Genomic DNA, 17,000 nt, shown 5'->3' on the forward strand with positions numbered 1-17,000 from the left:
CGAGTCGAGGGTGTTGTTGGGTAGATAGAGGCTCCGCATCTGTGTGCGCAGAGGCCTAGTAGAGTCCGCAGCTATGTGTGTGGACCCCTGCAGTTGAGTACGTAGGGCAGATCTGGATGTATTGGCAGAAGAGTTGAATGAAGATAAGTTGGTTTTGAAACACTGTGTTAAATCTGAAATATTTTGGATGTGGTTAATTTATGGTTGATATATTTGTTTGATATGTGCACTTATGCTTATTTTATGAGTTTATGCAATTATATAAATTTTTGGATGCACGAACTGGTTATCTCTATTAAATGTTTGCTTAAAGACTATAAAAGGTAGATCTGATCTATAACAACTCAACAATAATAAGTATTAAGGAATCCCCCTGGTTTGGATCTACGTGGAAGCAGAGTAGCGCGAGGCCATAGAACGGCATGCGACTCCTCCAGACCACATCAGGACATCCCAAGGGTGCGGAAAACTGGTTCTAGCACCCTCCCTTGCTACCTCAGGTGAGATCTCAGTCCATGCTCCGCGGGCTGTTGTCGAAAGGGTTGGTAGCTGCGGTATTTGCTTGGCTAAATAACTCTTCTGAACTTGGGTCAGGCCGCGCGAGAGATATTGAAGGGATCGAACATGGCTGGCTCTCCTACACTATTAGGACAACCCGCGACCCTGCTAGCATTGTTGCGCTTGCACCCTAGGGCACAAGGGAATACAGACCGCGATACACTAACAAAATCAAAGGCACATGAATGGTGCTCGCAACCTGGGCTAGTAGGGAAGCGAAAGGCTTGCACAATGGGTGCGACCACTTGACTATTTGTAGGAGGCCCAGTCCCAATGCTCCACGCAATTGGAAGAGGGCACGAGACTGTAAACCAGGTTGCAGGAAATTTGCGCAAGTTGTGCGCGACGTGTAAGGAGGGTCAAATGCATAGGATGCATCCGCATACCAGGGGCTGTGCTGCCATAGGGATGGGATGGAAGGTGACTGTTGCAGGTACTGTTCATGATAAGATGTACCATTTAAGACATGGAGAATCGGGCGACAGGCAATTAAGGTGTAAGGATAACCCCCAAAATCACATTAATGAGCCAAGAGGAGGGCGAACAGCCAACTTTGAATTTGAAATCATATATAACAAGCAAGCAAAAGGGAATACCACAAAGTTTGATCATTCGAAGAAAAGGACGCCCTAGGTTCAAGCTGAGAGGAGCAAGATGAATGACAAAGTACTGGAGGAAAGCCCATGTGTTACAGGGAAAAGTGTCTATTTAGAACTGCTCTATGCCACTAAGGTGTGACAGCTGCCTTAGAAACAAACAGAGAAAAACTACTTTTGTATTTCCTTTATGAATTATAGACAGAGGGGAATAGAAAGAACCAACCTGTGTCTTGCGCTAATCCTTTGATTCAATCCCTCTCTTCTTTGATAGTCTCCAGCTACCTGCTCCCTTGCATGCCCAGCTTCACAAAGTACCTGTAAGATCACAGAAGAAGAGCACTATACAAAGACAAAGATCTATATTCATAAACAACTTAGGATCAGATTTAAGTTAACCACACAAAATGTAACAAGCATCAATGATATAAAAAGCATGGAGGAAAAACTCAAATAGTTTTTATTGATAAACAAGAAAAGATCTAGGAGGAGTTACAACCGGTGGTTCCTGACCCAGCATCAACCTCCCAGCAAAGAAGCCCCTATTCACCTCAAACAAAGCATAGATCACCCAATACTCTGATGTTTGTCTCAAAAACCAACAGCAATTCCTTACAATATGTAAAATTCCAGCCTCTGGATCTTTGAGATGAGGGATCCATATATAGATATGTGTAAGGAGGATGAATCAGCTTGTGATTTTATTAGTGTCTTCTCTCTCTCATTTCTTGCTTCCACTTGGGGACTGAAGGCCTCTTACTCATCCTTGGTCGAATTCAGTGAGGCAAGTGTCACAGGAGAAGATTCTGGAAGCTTCCATTGTCTCTCCACCTCGCGGAATGACACTGCCATTTGTCATTTCTCGCCCATCGCACCCCACAGAAGGGACTTTTGAAATGCAACGCACCCTCACAGTGTATTTAGGTGCTATGCAACGCACCTAGCCAGTGGAGCAGCTGAAATGATCCTGTTTTGACTTATTCTGAGAAGTTTCTGGTGGAGAACTTCTGGGAGAAGCTGTAATTTGTTGACCTTGTTCCTTTAGGGGTTAGAACAACACTTTTAGGGACTTAGGAGCCCTTGGTTTATGGACATTTCATGCTTGGAGTTGTAAGGCACAAAAATGTCTATAACAGTTGCCCCCTAAAGTATGAGGCCATTAACCTTTTGGTGTTGGGTGAAATGCTTTATTATGAGGATCCGAAGTTCTTTCAATGCTGGGAGGAGACCTGTAATAAGATACAATACAATACATTATCTTCATACTATTTTCATGATCTAGCTGAGGCGGGCATTCCCATGCTCAGCTTTATAAATTCATTTTTATGTACAAATGACAGACACTCGTCTGAGTGTAGACTGATGATTCTGATAGAGCCATCATCCTTCTGGTAGGATGATTATCTGTGCTGCAATGCCGTACATTTGATGTCTTTATTTCCCTGAATATATATCGCAGCCCGGATGGATGAAACTAGATCCGGGGTCTTCAATCTCATCCGATCTTTACTCGAAGTACAAGTCGATCCATGTGAGAAATGTTTTGAAGTCGAACATGGAAAGACATCGCTTGATTACCAGTCAATGATGTAAACTATTAACAAGCGCGAGAGGAATCACCGATAGTGATAATGATCCTCAAGGTACTGCAGTACAATCCACGTGGTGTGAATAAAGGACTTGGCGTCAAACACCACGAAAATTCTTTCGGTCGAAGGCCATTGATGTAAACCTGTCGCCGGAAGTGAGAAACTTGCCATTAAGGCATGCAAGCTTCAAAGTACTGAATGGGGTGTTCCTAGATCAACTTCTTGGATAATGAGCTGATGTCGACAAGAAGTGATCCGTCATAGGAGGGCCTTAATGAATCCCACATCAATGACACGGAACGGAGCAAATGATTTTGATGGAGGTGAAAACGATCTGATGATATACGGTTCAGGGTGGCAGTCATGAAAGAATGGAGTATAATGTATGGTAGTGGGTGAGACACAGGTGGCTTCTCTGGATGACTTCTCTTGAACATGTCGGCGACACTGATGTGATGTATTTCTTAGCATTAACCCCAAATGTGGATGGTATGGCGTGACCATGGCGATGTGACCGGTGAATGAAACAACCCAACCCGACTCGGACACGGAGTGGAAGTGTCATGTTCAAGAGCGACTTGCTAGCAATAAAGATTCTTTGAGTTTTCTTCCCAATTTTTCCCCAGTCATCGCTGACCAGTACCTCTTTATTTTTTTCAAGCTTGAGGAGGATAACATATGCTTGTTCAATAATTTGCCCTTTGGGCAAACCCATCGCTATGTTTTAACGAGCCTAGCGATAGTGAAACTCGTTCTCGTCTAAAGACAAGTTTGTCGCTATTAATCTTTTTAACAAGTTTAACGATAAAGATAACTCGGTCCTTTTCAATTTTAGAGAGTCTGAAAAGGCACGTAAAGGTAACTCCAAAATTCCTTTTTCGTCATCTAATCCCTTAAGTCCGAAAAAGTATAAAACAATACAGAAGGGATGAATTTTCGATAGTTTTAACGAGCCGAACAAAACAAGCGCTCGATATTTTTGTGTAATAATCCCTCAGGTCCAAAAAGATTAAAATCTAGAGGAGGGATAGCACTTCCTGTCCCTTTAACGAGCTGGAAGGCCAAGGACTCGGCAATCTTTTCATATTTTACGAGTCAGTTGAAAAGGGCTTTAAAGGAGACTCGTCTTTTGAGGAACGAGTGATAAAACGGGTAGCAGCTGATTCTAGGTAAGGTTTGGAACTTTCTAATCACGGCAGTGTCACAAGGATGGCTAATGAAATCACTCTTCGCAGCTGTTCCTCAAAATGGGTAAACAATCAAATGGAGGTGAATGATCGACCAATGAAAAAGTGGAGGTGACGGTGCAAACACGACCAAGGCTTTAATGGTTGAAGTACTACATTCACGGTGGTTATTTACCGGGGAATAGTTCATTTTTTAATGAGCTTAAACGCGGGTGGAAACATTTGCTCATGTCTTATGTTTATTTTTTAACGAGCTTGAACTATGTGCTAAAACTGCTCGATGCGGGTTTATTTTTTAACGAGCTTGAACCTTGCGGTAACATTGCTCGATTAATCCAGTCGTATGATAAGAATGTCTCATATAAAAACGGAAACTTTTAGCGTTTTGCCCCACATCCTTTCTTTATGCAAGTTAGGAAACGACCAAACCTACGGGTTTAAAGGGTTAGAGGTCCTAAAAATTTAAAAAATAAATAGTCGCTCTTCGCTTGCATTCCAAAAGGTTTGCATGCCCCCAGGTATAAAACAGAGTTTCAAGGTTACCCCTTCTTTAGTCCGTTAAAACATTTGTTTTACCGAGAGAGGCCTACCTCTTACAGGTTACCCAAAGATTGTTCTATTCACAGCGCAAACAAAACACTTCTTCGGCGATGTCTACCAAGATAAACAAAGGTGAGCGGTGGCGCTCGCCAGCTCACATAACTTTGACAAGAGAATCTTGTTCCAGTCCAACTCCCTCTTCCAATCACAGATGGGAGTACGGAGGTCATATTCTCTCGTGGAAACCTACCCTATACCTGAAGTTTTCCTGCCGAAGCAGGCCAGGGTGCATGCCCCCTGGGTTTCAGTCATATCCCTCCGAATCACTCGCGCTCATCGGGAGGACGGACTGGAGATTGAGACATTTCTTGCGTGAAAGGACCATTCAGGGATGGTATATGACTATTTGCTCTGTATGATCCGGGAAATGAAAGCTGGTCCATGAGCTTGACCACTCTTCCTTCGTGCGGAAAACACATTACTCTAAAGAGTGAGGAGACAATTGCTCCCATGCAATAAATATAGTCTCGTCCAAGGAGTAGATTGTAATCCAGGGGTCCTTGAACTACCATTATGTTCATGTGAACGGTTTTTCTTCTCAATGTTATGGGCACATCGGGAAGGATCCCTAACGGTCGACTGGTTCCTTTATCAAAGCTTGTCAGATTTCTCATCTCAGGAAAAAGCGATGGCGAACCAAGCGCTTTCTAAGCAGTTGAGGAAAGGATACTCACAGAAGCCCCCTCATCTACGATGGTACCAGCCATACCCTTTCTATATATCTGAACAATAATTCGGAATGGTACACTAGCTGGTAAACGGGGTCTGCCTAGTTGATTCCAGTCGAAGGAGACAACTAGGTTGCTTGGAGGTGGGACGAATAGACGGCCGGGTACAACTCTGACGAACTTCCTTCCTGCGATAAAGGAACGGGTAAATTTCGCCCATGTTCGTTGGAGTCTGTGCTTATGAAAAGAATTTGGACGGTGTCATCCTTGTTCTCTTCAGTGATTGTATCATCTGAAGATGGAACCTCTGAAGGCAAGACCGGGTCAACTGCCACCTCGACCTTTTGACTTTTGTCTGGTATGGATTCATATGGTTCATCTTCAATGACAGATGCTTCGGCCGACCACCTGAGCGGGTCAGCCGGATTTTCGACTAGTGACGGACTCGGCAAGAGTTTTTTATATCCGGGAGGAATTCGTAACGGTGAAACCGGATGATCATCCAAAACTCTTTTAGCTTCATCTAAGAAGGGACAACGGTGAACGGCATGATCGCCTTCACACAGTTTACAAGGAAATCTATATTTTCCTTTTTGTCTTGGGGCTTCACTTTCACTAGTCGACGGTGTGTTTTCAACATGATCATCAGAGGTTGATGACACTGGGTTGTGCAAACGAGGAGACCATTGCCTTAAGATCCGAGGGATGCAAAGACAATCTCTGTGAAAGTGGTCTCCTTTGCAAATGACACATGGCGATTTAGGCCTGGTCGGTGCAGTGTGTGGATTTTCGTTAGACGACACTCGTTTGCCCCCATTCGCTTTTAGCTCCTTCTTCTTCTTCTCTTTCTTCTTCTTTTCCTTCTTCTTCTTAGGAACTTGACTTTCGGCTTTACCAGCCCCGATAAGAGAAGAGGAAGGAGGAGAGGAAGAATTAGAGGAAGTAGAAGGTTGGTGGGTAACTCTGGATTCGTCTAATTGCTGATTCGATTATTCAGGAATAGTGGTGTTCTGAACGACAGAGGTCGAGAAGAGCCATACATGCAAACCAATTGTCAGTCTTGGAAGCGACAATGTGGCCATATGGGGTGCACCAACATCTCCCCAAGAGGAGAAGGGACTAGGATTTCCTCCAAGGGGAATTCCTTGGTTGGTTGACTCCATTTTCTCAACCCATGATCAACGTAGGAAAGGGGTAATGAATATTCTGTTTAAAATAAATTTTTATACGCTTTGACACAACTTGTTTTTTCAGTTTTTAAGAGTCGAGAAAAAACAAAAGATGACTCTAGTCGCCTTCGATTTTTAATGAGCCTGAAGTGACAAGTGCTCAGATGGACCTTTTCCGTTAAGGAGTCTGAAAAGGAATGAAAGGGACTACTTTGGAGGTCTAGGTAGAGGGAGTACCAAACCAATCGCAAAACTGTAGAATACTTTTTACGGTACGGCAGTCAATCTTCCCGAATGCTGTGTTCAGTGCATTACGATTGATAGGGCGGCAGACACGGCTTCCTATGGATAAAGGATTTAAGCCTATAGGGGTCTCCCAAAATATACTCGACGGTACGTGGGAGCACAAGTCCGTACTAGCACTTATCGTCTCAAAGTGGAGGAATCACCCAACCATCAGTGAGAACAACAGTTACCAGGTTTTACGACGCCGGAATACGTCTCTAGCCTAGACCTCTAAATGTTGTGCGTTAAGTTCCAAAGCGTTGTTAGATTCATTGAATTTATTTTAAGTTGATCTTGCTTATGAAGTTTTCCTTTTGGGTTCACCACGAGATGTAGATGTAATTCCTAAAATGTAATCTAAAGATGATAAACAAACTTTTATCTCTTTTGTGCAATGAAAATCCTAGCTACTAGAGGAAAAGAAAGACACAATCTTTTCACAAAGAGCAAAGAGCACACTGTAAATGCACTTTCCTAAATCAACCCAAACAGACTGTCTATATGCAAATGCACATGCATGTATTTGTTTTCGACTTTCTTAGTATTGATGCTAAAAATAAAGTTGATGTACAAATCTGAATTTCTTTTCAAGCGACAAATATAAACAAGCTCCTTTTCGAAATAAAAAACAAAGATGATTACGACACCTTGCGATTTTGAAATGAACACTTGTTCTTGACACTAGAAAATCACAAATTCAGACCAAAGGCAATAGTAACAGTATAATCGACCATCAACAACAATCAAACTTTCTCCTATGATCGAAATCGACACGTGCGACAGATTCAAATCAAAGGACGACAGTACGACTATTCTACTTTTGCAATGGAAAACTGTAAACGACTCAACAAACACACAAAAACATCTACAGTTCTTTTGTACAAAGGAGGCGGAATAACAGCAAGGAAAAGGGGTTTTAAACAGACATATACTGATCACAGACAGAAAAATTCAGAGATAGAACTGGAAAGAATGAAGCACAAGAACCACAGCTGCACAGGGCTAGTCTTATCAGCGCACCTGTAACATAGAGAATCTGAAATGCAGTGCAGGTTTCCCTTTCGGGAAGTGCGCTGAAATTCAGGATCTCTTAACAGTACCTGTGCTGGACCAGAAACGAGAATCTGTCTGGGTTCCGGGTCACAGTTTGCAGTTCAGTCTTTGGTTTTTGGCCGAGTAAAATCAATCAGTAATGCACAATCAGGGGTAGATCTAAGGAGGGTCTAAGAGCTATCACAAGGGCAATCAAATAGTTTGTGAATCAGTTGTTTAAATCATAAACAGATCTAGTGAATAGATTGAAGTAGCGGTTGTCTACTTTGCATTTGTTATGGCAAATGCAGTTCGAAAGCTACTTATAAGTTTATGAAACAAACAACAAAGAGATACACAAACAAACTAATTAGACATTCCCTAGCGGAGTCGCCATTTTGTTACAGGGAAAAGTGTCTATTTAGAACTGCTCTATCCCACTAAGGTGTGACAGCTGCCTTAGAAACAAATAGAGAAAAACTACTTTTGTATTTCCTTTATGAATTATAGACAGAGGGGAATAGAAAGAACCAACCTGTGTCTTGCGCTAATCCTTTGATTCAATTCCTCTCTTCTTTGATAGTCTCCAGCTACCTGCTCCCTTGCATGCCCAGCTTCACAAAGTACCTGTAAGATCACAGAAGAAGAGCACTATACAAAGACAAAGATCTATATTCATAAACAACTTAGGATCAGATTTAAGTTAAGCACACAAAACGTAACAAGCATCAATGATACAAAAAGCATGGAGGAAAAACTCAAATAGTTTTTATTGATAAACAAGAAAAGATCCAGGAGGAGTTACAACCGGTGGTTCCTGACCCAGCATCAACCTCCCAGCAAAGAAGCCCCTCTTCACCTCAAAAAAAGCATAGATCGCCCATTACTCTGATGTTTGTCTCAAAAACCAACAACAATTCCTTACAATATGCAAAATTCCAGCCTCTAGATCTCTGAGATGAGGGATCCATATATAGATATGTGTAAGGAGGATGAGTCAGCTTGTGATTTGATTAGTGTCTTCTCTCTGTCAGTTCTTGCTTCCACTTAGAGACTGAAGGCCTCTTACTCATCCTTGGTCGAATTCAGTGAGGCAAGTGTCACAGGAGAAGATTCTGGAAGCTTCCATTGTCTCTCCACCTCGCGGAATGACACTGCCATTTGTCATTTCTCGCCCATCACACCCCACAGAAGGGACTTTTGAAATGCAACGCACCCTCACAGTGTATTTAGGTGCAATGCAACGCACCTAGCCAGTGGAGCAGCTGAAATGATCCTGTTTTGACTTATTCTGAGAAGTTTCTGGTGGAGAACTTCTGGGAGAAGCTGTAATTTGTTGACCTTGTTCCTTTAGGGGTTAGAACAACACTTTTAGGGACTTAGGAGCCCTTGGTTTATGGACATTTCATGCTTGGAGTTCTAACGCACAAAAATGTCTATAACACCATGGTTTTAGGCACTGCCAAAGGAATACCGATAGTCATTCCTCAGGTCAATAAACCCTACCACGAAGAGCCCACAGAAACCCACACTACAGGCAGCCAAACTCCCTAAATCACCCAGGACACCACAGACTAAGAAGGACCCCCAGATACCAGGACCAATAAGGAGGTCGCCATAAAATTTTCACGTTAGCAAGCTCACCATGGAAGAAAAGGGCAAAGTTGTTACAATAGAAAGCGACAAGGAGGAAGAGGGATCCCCAACATATATCGAAGAAATATACCCTGAAGAGGACACTATCCAGCCAGTACGACGACCCAAGTATGTTCCTCCGAGCAAAGGGAAGGCTAAGGTCCCTACCAATCTAGATGATGTTGATAATGTACTCATCACCCTGTCTCTTCCAAAAGGGGTTCCAGTTGAAAGCACGGTGGCTGGATGCATTTCGACAATGAAATTTGAAGACTGGGACCTTGTAGATACAGCAAAATTTACCCATTTGGCGACTAGTGAACTGATGGTGCAGAGTGTGGAAGGGACGATTACGACACTTCAGCCAAGGAAATGGTTGTGAGAGGTGGAGAAAGTCGGGTTGCCCTGTCTCCTATCCATTCCCCACTTTCTCCAGCCCCCTATTACGATATTGGTTATCAGACAGTTACTTTGTCTGGTACATGATGGATACTTATGGATCAACAAACCCATCCACATCAAGGCAGAAATCATTCATAGGATCTCCCTGCTTCCTTGCGAGGGAAGATACCCCAGGGAAATTGTCGATAAGAGTGGCGATATGGCGATGACAGAAACCCTGAAAAAGAAATATTAGCTGGAGAAAGGGTAGAGAGGGTATGTTATTGATAATATTTTGGACAAAGCAGTCCGCATTGCTACCCAGTTGCTGGTAGGGAAAGTGATGTGGAAATGTTGTAGTAACGAGGTTCCAGCGATAGTCATTGCGCTAGTTGAGGAATGTGTAGCCAGAACACGGTTCAACTGGGCACAGTTCCTTTGTGAAGAATTCCTGACCAACTACAGAAAGGTCCAAGAGGAGGGCAAGACCTTCCATTATGCGTGGCTTCTGTTGTCAATTGTGCTGGTTACCACTGAATTACCCGAAGATAGCCAGTTTCCCTCCTTGGACCAGGATTGGCCAGAAGCCGCCAAGTATGCATCACTCTGGGTGATAAGGGACACTGCAAGAACCTTGGGCATTAAGATTTTCTGGATACTGATGGATGCAAACGTTCGACAATGGATCAACCAATAACCCCATCTGTCCAACGAAATATATGATAGTGTGAAGCACATCACCCAATTTAAAGTGGACATGCACTTTGTCTACATTTGGGTGCGTAAGGACCCCGATCAGACATGGACCACACTCCCTATCGTTGCCATTGACGAAGCTATCGATGCGGTATTGGATACCTAGCCCCTAGAATGGCACAGAATAAATGCGGTGGGGGGCAATGAGGCCGCTATCCAAAAATAGAATATTGGAGCTAAGCATGCAGCACAACAAAAGCAAAACGATAAGCACATTGCGGAGGTTTGGGCAACCCAGGAGGCGGCGCAGACTTCGACAGACAAGGCACCGGAAAGAGGGGCCACGTCGACAAAAGAAGACAGCGGTCAGAAGGCACCCATAGAGACGACCACAGAGAGAGGGATGAAAGAAACATCGTTAACCACCATTGGTGTGCCCCTAAAATGGCCATCGTCGACAGAACGGATGAAGCCGCGAAGAAGGCCAAGGCATCTAAATGGGATGGAGAAGTGAAAACATTGACCGAAGGCGATCTAGGTGACATAGGGGACACCGTTCGTGAAGCCACTCGAGAAGCACTCGACGAGGCCATGTCAGAGCAATAGATTGTGTTGGGGGAGCTCCGCGCACACATACAGGGACTTGGGACACAGACAGCGTAGATAGGAACCATCACTACTCATGAGGTTAAGGGTATGTCAGCCACGGAACAAATGCTAAAAGCCCAAATGGCCCATACTATCACGATTCTAGAAGGAGCATTAATAACAGAAAATGGGGAGGATAGAGTTTTGGTAGGACAACTTATGGGGCTGGGACTCAATTTGGCTGCCCTCCCGCGCAAATGTTTGTACAAGCCCTAGGATAATGCCACAATGGAGCTCTGCGCCAGGGAAGGGCCCACGGAATAGGTACTCAGTGAATAGAGAATTAATATAGAATAGTTGAGCCTCCAGCAGGACGAAGCCGTCACACAGAGTCAACATGTGGAGCAACTAGTAGGGGAAGCATGTTCGCGTGCCCCTGAGCTAGAGATTGCAGCCGATTTACCTATTGGCATACAAATCCATAAGCTGTCTAGTGGGTTCCAGGAAGCAAAGGAGGAGGCCGTGAGGATTTAGTTGGAGCTCAGTTTGCAGATTACAGAGCTGAAACTGCAGGTACAAACTTCGATGCCACCAGAGATCACCAAGCAGCACAAAAGCATCATTAACTCCGGCTGGGAAACGATCACCCATTCCATGAAGGAATGCATTGACTTGTTGATGCTCACTTCCCTCCAGGAAGATCTTACCCTACAACGACTGGAAACAAAGGCAAGAGAGCTCTAGCAAGCCTATGATAATGTCATAGGGACTACATAGACGGTTGTTGTTACGCAGCACTTGGCCAAGATGAAGGAGGCCTAGGCCCTAAAAATACAAGCTAATGCTTCCCGCTAGAAAGAAGCAGTGATTAAAGAACGTCTCCAGCCATGGCTTGATGAGGTATTTGTGGTTTCCATTGCCATTGAGTGCAAGGTGGCACACATGTAGGCAGAATATGCCATCGGGGAAGCAGTTGTGACAGATACCGATGTGTCGGCGGCATGCGTTGAACGAGTACAACAGATGGTGGAAGCGTTTGCCGCAAGTACCAGTGAAGCGCAAAAGTTGCTGTCCGACCTCTGTGTGAAGATTATCACACCGACTGAGTGACTCGGGATGAGTCACGATGATTGTGTTGGGGGACTGTTGGGTAGTAGAAGGCCCGCGTAACAGTTTTGGGGCTCAAAGCCCACAATTTTGGGAAAAGTATGGTAAGGACTCTGCGAAGTGCACGGAGCATGAAGTGTAATAAGTCAAGTCAAAGGGTTGTCCACCCAAAAATAATGTAAAATATTAGGAAGAGATTCGGCCTGCCCATGGTCCGCGGACGATGGAAATGTATAAATAGAGCAAGGCTCTAGAGTTAGGAGTCAGTTTTGGTATGTACTTTTGGAGAAAAAGGTCTTGAAGTTTCTGTAAGTCCGAGTCGAGCGTGTTGGTGGGTAGATAGAGGCTTTTTAATTGAGTGCGTAGAGTCCGCAGCTTGTGCGCGAACCCCTGCAACTGAGTGCGCAGGGCGGATCTGGATGTATTGGCAGAAGAGTTGAATGAAGATAAGTTGGTTTTGAAATACTGTATTAAATCTGAAATATTGTGGATATGGTTAATTTATGGTTGATATATCTGTTTGATCTGTGCTCTTATTCTTATGTTATGATTTTATGCAATTATATAAGTTTTCTGGATGCGCGAATTGGGCATCTCTATTAAATTTTTTCTTAAAGACCATAAAAGTTAGATCTGATCTATAACAACTTAATAATAATAAGTATTAAGGAATCCCCTTGGTCCAGATTTACGTGGAAGCAGAGTAGTGTGAGGCCATAGAACGGCGTGCGACTCCTCCAGACCACATCACGACATCCCAAGGGTGCGAAAACCTGGTTCCAGCACCCTCCCTTGCTACCTCGGGTGAGACCTCAGTCTGCGCTACACGGGTTGTTGCCGAAAGGGCCAGTAGTTATGGGATTTGTTGGCTTGACCCAGGTTTGGAAGAGTTATTTAGCCAAACAAATCCTGCAACTACCGGCCCTTTTGGCAATAGCCCGCGGAGAGCGGACTGAGGTCTCACCCTAGGTAGCAGGGGAGGGTGATGGAACTAGGTTTCTGCACCCTTGGGATGTCGTGATGTGGTCTGGAGGAGTCATGTGCCATTCTATGGCCTCACGCTACTCTGCTTCCACATAGATCCGGACCAAGGGGATTCCTTAATATGTATTATTATTGAGTTGTTATAGATCAGATCTACCTTTTACGATCTTTAAGCAAACATTTAATAGAGATAACCAGTTCGCGCATCCAGAAAAATTATATAATTGCATAAACTCACATAAGCATAAGCGCACAGATCAAACAGATATATCAACCATAAATTAACCAAATCCACAATATTTCAAATTTAACATAGTATTTCAGAACAAACTTATCTTCATTTAGCTCTTCTGCCAATACATCTAGATCCGCCCTACGCACTTAGCTACAAGGGTCCGCACACACAGCTGTGGACTCTTCTAGGCCTCTGCGCACTCAGCTGCAAATCCTCTATCTACCCACCAACACCCTTGACTCAGACTTACAGACACATCAAGAATTTTTTCTTCAAAAGCCCATTACATTCCAGATCCAAAAGTACATACCAAAAACTGACTCCTAACTCTAGAGCCTTGCTCTATTTATAAATTTCCATGGTCCGCGGACCATGGGTGAGCCGACTCTCTTCCTATTATTTTACATTTTTTTTGGCGGAAAACCCTTTGACTTGACTTATTACACTTCGTGCTCCGCGCACTTCGCGGAGTCCTTACCATACAAAATTGTTACGCGGGCCTTCTGCTACTCAACACACACACAGATATATATATATATATATATATATATATATATATATATATATATATATATATATATATATATGGATTGATTTGTGCAAATAAGATATCCTCCATTGAACTTAAGGTATGATTTTGATTATGTTTATATTTGATGTATCTAACATGGTATGTTTACAGGAAGAAGAAAAACAAAGATGACAAGCAAAATTGTGGATTATAGTTCACATAACTCTCATTATAGATCATTTGAGCAGCAAGGTGAAGAGTACTCAATCCTAACATAGAAGATACACTAATAATCTTGAAGGCAGAGATTAGAAGTTTAAAGGCAGATGATGTGTGCATTGCACCTGCCCCAAATGTGCCCCTTAGAAATCGCTTATGAAGCAAGCTAATAGTGATATCCAAAGTTGTTCCAATAGATGTAATGTCAACATGATCCTCTTGAAACTTTTGATTCAGCTTATTTAACTCAATAAGCGCATCTGCAAGTAAGTGGATGCAAAATTGAACTTGAAATATTGTATCCATCTCATACATTTTTTTCTCCACTAACTCCCAGTCTCTTAACAAAGAAGGCATGAGCTTAACGAGTCTTTCCATGACTTTTCCTCTAGAAATCCATCTAATATGATGAATTTGTAACATTTCTAGCCTTGTGATTTGAAATGACTCCATTAGCTCTTTCAATTCTCCATGTCTTTTAGTAGATTTCCCTAACCATGAATAGATCTTGTTTGCAAACTTATCAATAGCTTGCAACTCTTCAAAATAAGATGAAGCATCATTAGCTGCTAATGCTTCTTGATGAGCTATACAGTGGATATCTACTAAATGAGGGGCATGTCGAAGAATCTTAGTAGATAATTCACGAATACCCCTCATGGATGATGCTCCATCAGATCGAAATCCAACTAACTTTGTCATGGATAGATTTATGTCTGCTAAAAGAGATGTCACAACATCATACATAGACTGTGAATTTAAATCCCTAATTTGTAGCAACTGTATGAATTTTGTAGCACATGGACCTCTTCCTTCATTGGTCAAATATGTAATATAAACAATCAAATGCTGCACCATAGTCTGATCAGTGCTTTCTTCAACTAAAATTGAGTAATATGGACTTTGGAAAATCTCATATTTTAATTTTTTCCAATATACCTCCTTAGCAGCTTCTAGAAAGTCTTTTCCAGATGTTGTATTTGTATATGATGAGTATTCATCTGTTAGAGGCATGTGAGGAGTGTTTTTATACCTATTCAAGTCACAAATTGGCTTATATACTTCCAAAGGTAAATCATGTACTGCAACAAAATACATGTTCTCAATAACTGATATAATTCTCTCTTTCGGAGCATCAACCATTAGTTCTACATGTTTTGTAATTGGAAGAGTACTCCGTTTACTTTCTCCCTCTACAAGTTGCAAAGCAAATTTATGAGCCTCTGATGTTGCATGGATGTTTAAAGCACTAACTTGAAGGGTTGTGCTTCCATCTTTAGCAAATGGAGTTTCTCTTTTAAATTTTTCACACCATGAACATTTTATCCTTTCAACACCATTAAAATATTTTATAGCATAAGCCCATGGAAATCTCAGCTTCCATTTGGACTTGAATGTTCTTTTGTACCTCTTGGATGTTGGTTCCTCTTCAAGAAGTTCTGCATTATCTAATTCATGGTCCTCATCCACATGATCATATACTTCATTTTCAGAAATATGCAGTTGATTAGAACATTGAGAGATACCAAATGCATCAGAAAGTGAAAGTTGTTTCAAATCCTTTTTAGGGTGACCAAGAGGTGGCATTTTATACCTATAATCAACAAAACAAGAAATATAAAAATATAAATTAATATAAAAATACATAATATTATTTGAAAATAAGACAATATACAACAAAATTGATATGAAAACTAATGAAAAAAAACAAATAGATCTCACACACATAGGTCTGTTGATCATTGAAAATTAAAATTAACATTGATCTTCATGGAAGGTTATGCACATTGCCATCACCAAAATGAAATTTCTTCTAAACAAGGAATATCTCAAATTGTTTTTTAGTAATTGTAATGTAGAAGGCATCACGATTCACAAGGACAACAATCACAAAAAAGGGGATGCACAAAGCACACCAGCAGTTGGTAGTTCAAGTGGGGCAAGTCTATGCACCATGCGTCATGTATGGATACTTCTTGAGAAGTGTTGACAAACAGTTCCAACTAGAGAAGATCATGAAGACGCTTCCTTTTGTCTCAAATGAAGAAAGTGATGCTTAGCAGTTGAATTACAGCCACCTAGAATTAGAAGGTAGAAATTGGAAAGATAATTTAGCTGTACAAGGTGGTGCGGCTGGATAATAAATAATGAATAAAAATCACGCATGATTATCTCCCAACACTGCTAACACTAGATGACTAGGATAGCAATGAATATTCACATGCATGGTTCCATGATTGTTATGTATGTTAACAACTACATATGGTTGAGAGTGGAGGTGGGAAACTAGAAGTCCACATTTCAATGCTCAACAACTGTACATTTCAATGTTATGGTTCTAATTACATCACACATAAAATTACAGTCATGCTTGTGTGTACATTTCAATGTTATGGTTCTAATTACATCTCAGATAAAATTACAAACATGAAAGAGTGCACATTTCAATTGTTTCAATTACTCTTATTGTGTGTTTTGCTTTGGGAAAATAAAAACAACAAATGCCTCTCTCTCTCTCGGTTGTTACATGCCTTTATTAGTGGAATATTTTTCTTCATCTATTTATCCTTCTTTTATACAATAAAAAAAATGCATTGAACAATGTACAATGGTTTGGGATGTTTCAAATCATTCCATTGCATCTCAAGTCAACTTGTTATAATGAACATAATATTGACTAGTCAACACATATAAACATATTATCACATGACATTGTAAAGCCATCACTCATTCTATCTTATTAATTATTATTGTCCTATATGGATTTATATCTATTGTTTTTCGTATGTTGGATTTCTCTATAATAAACTAACATTATTCATTTCACTATTGCAAACATGTGATATTAGACGTCTCTACGATTAAAATATAGGTAGATATACTTTGATCAATGTCATTATTGTATAGGGATTTAAACAATACTTTGATTGATTGAATAACTTCCAATTTTTTTATCCTTC

Source organism: Pinus tabuliformis, chromosome J, assembly GCF_031772625.1.
Source record: "Pinus tabuliformis cultivar Carrire ecotype Pingquan chromosome J, CPIR1, whole genome shotgun sequence".
Lineage (NCBI taxonomy): Eukaryota > Viridiplantae > Streptophyta > Pinopsida > Pinales > Pinaceae > Pinus > Pinus tabuliformis.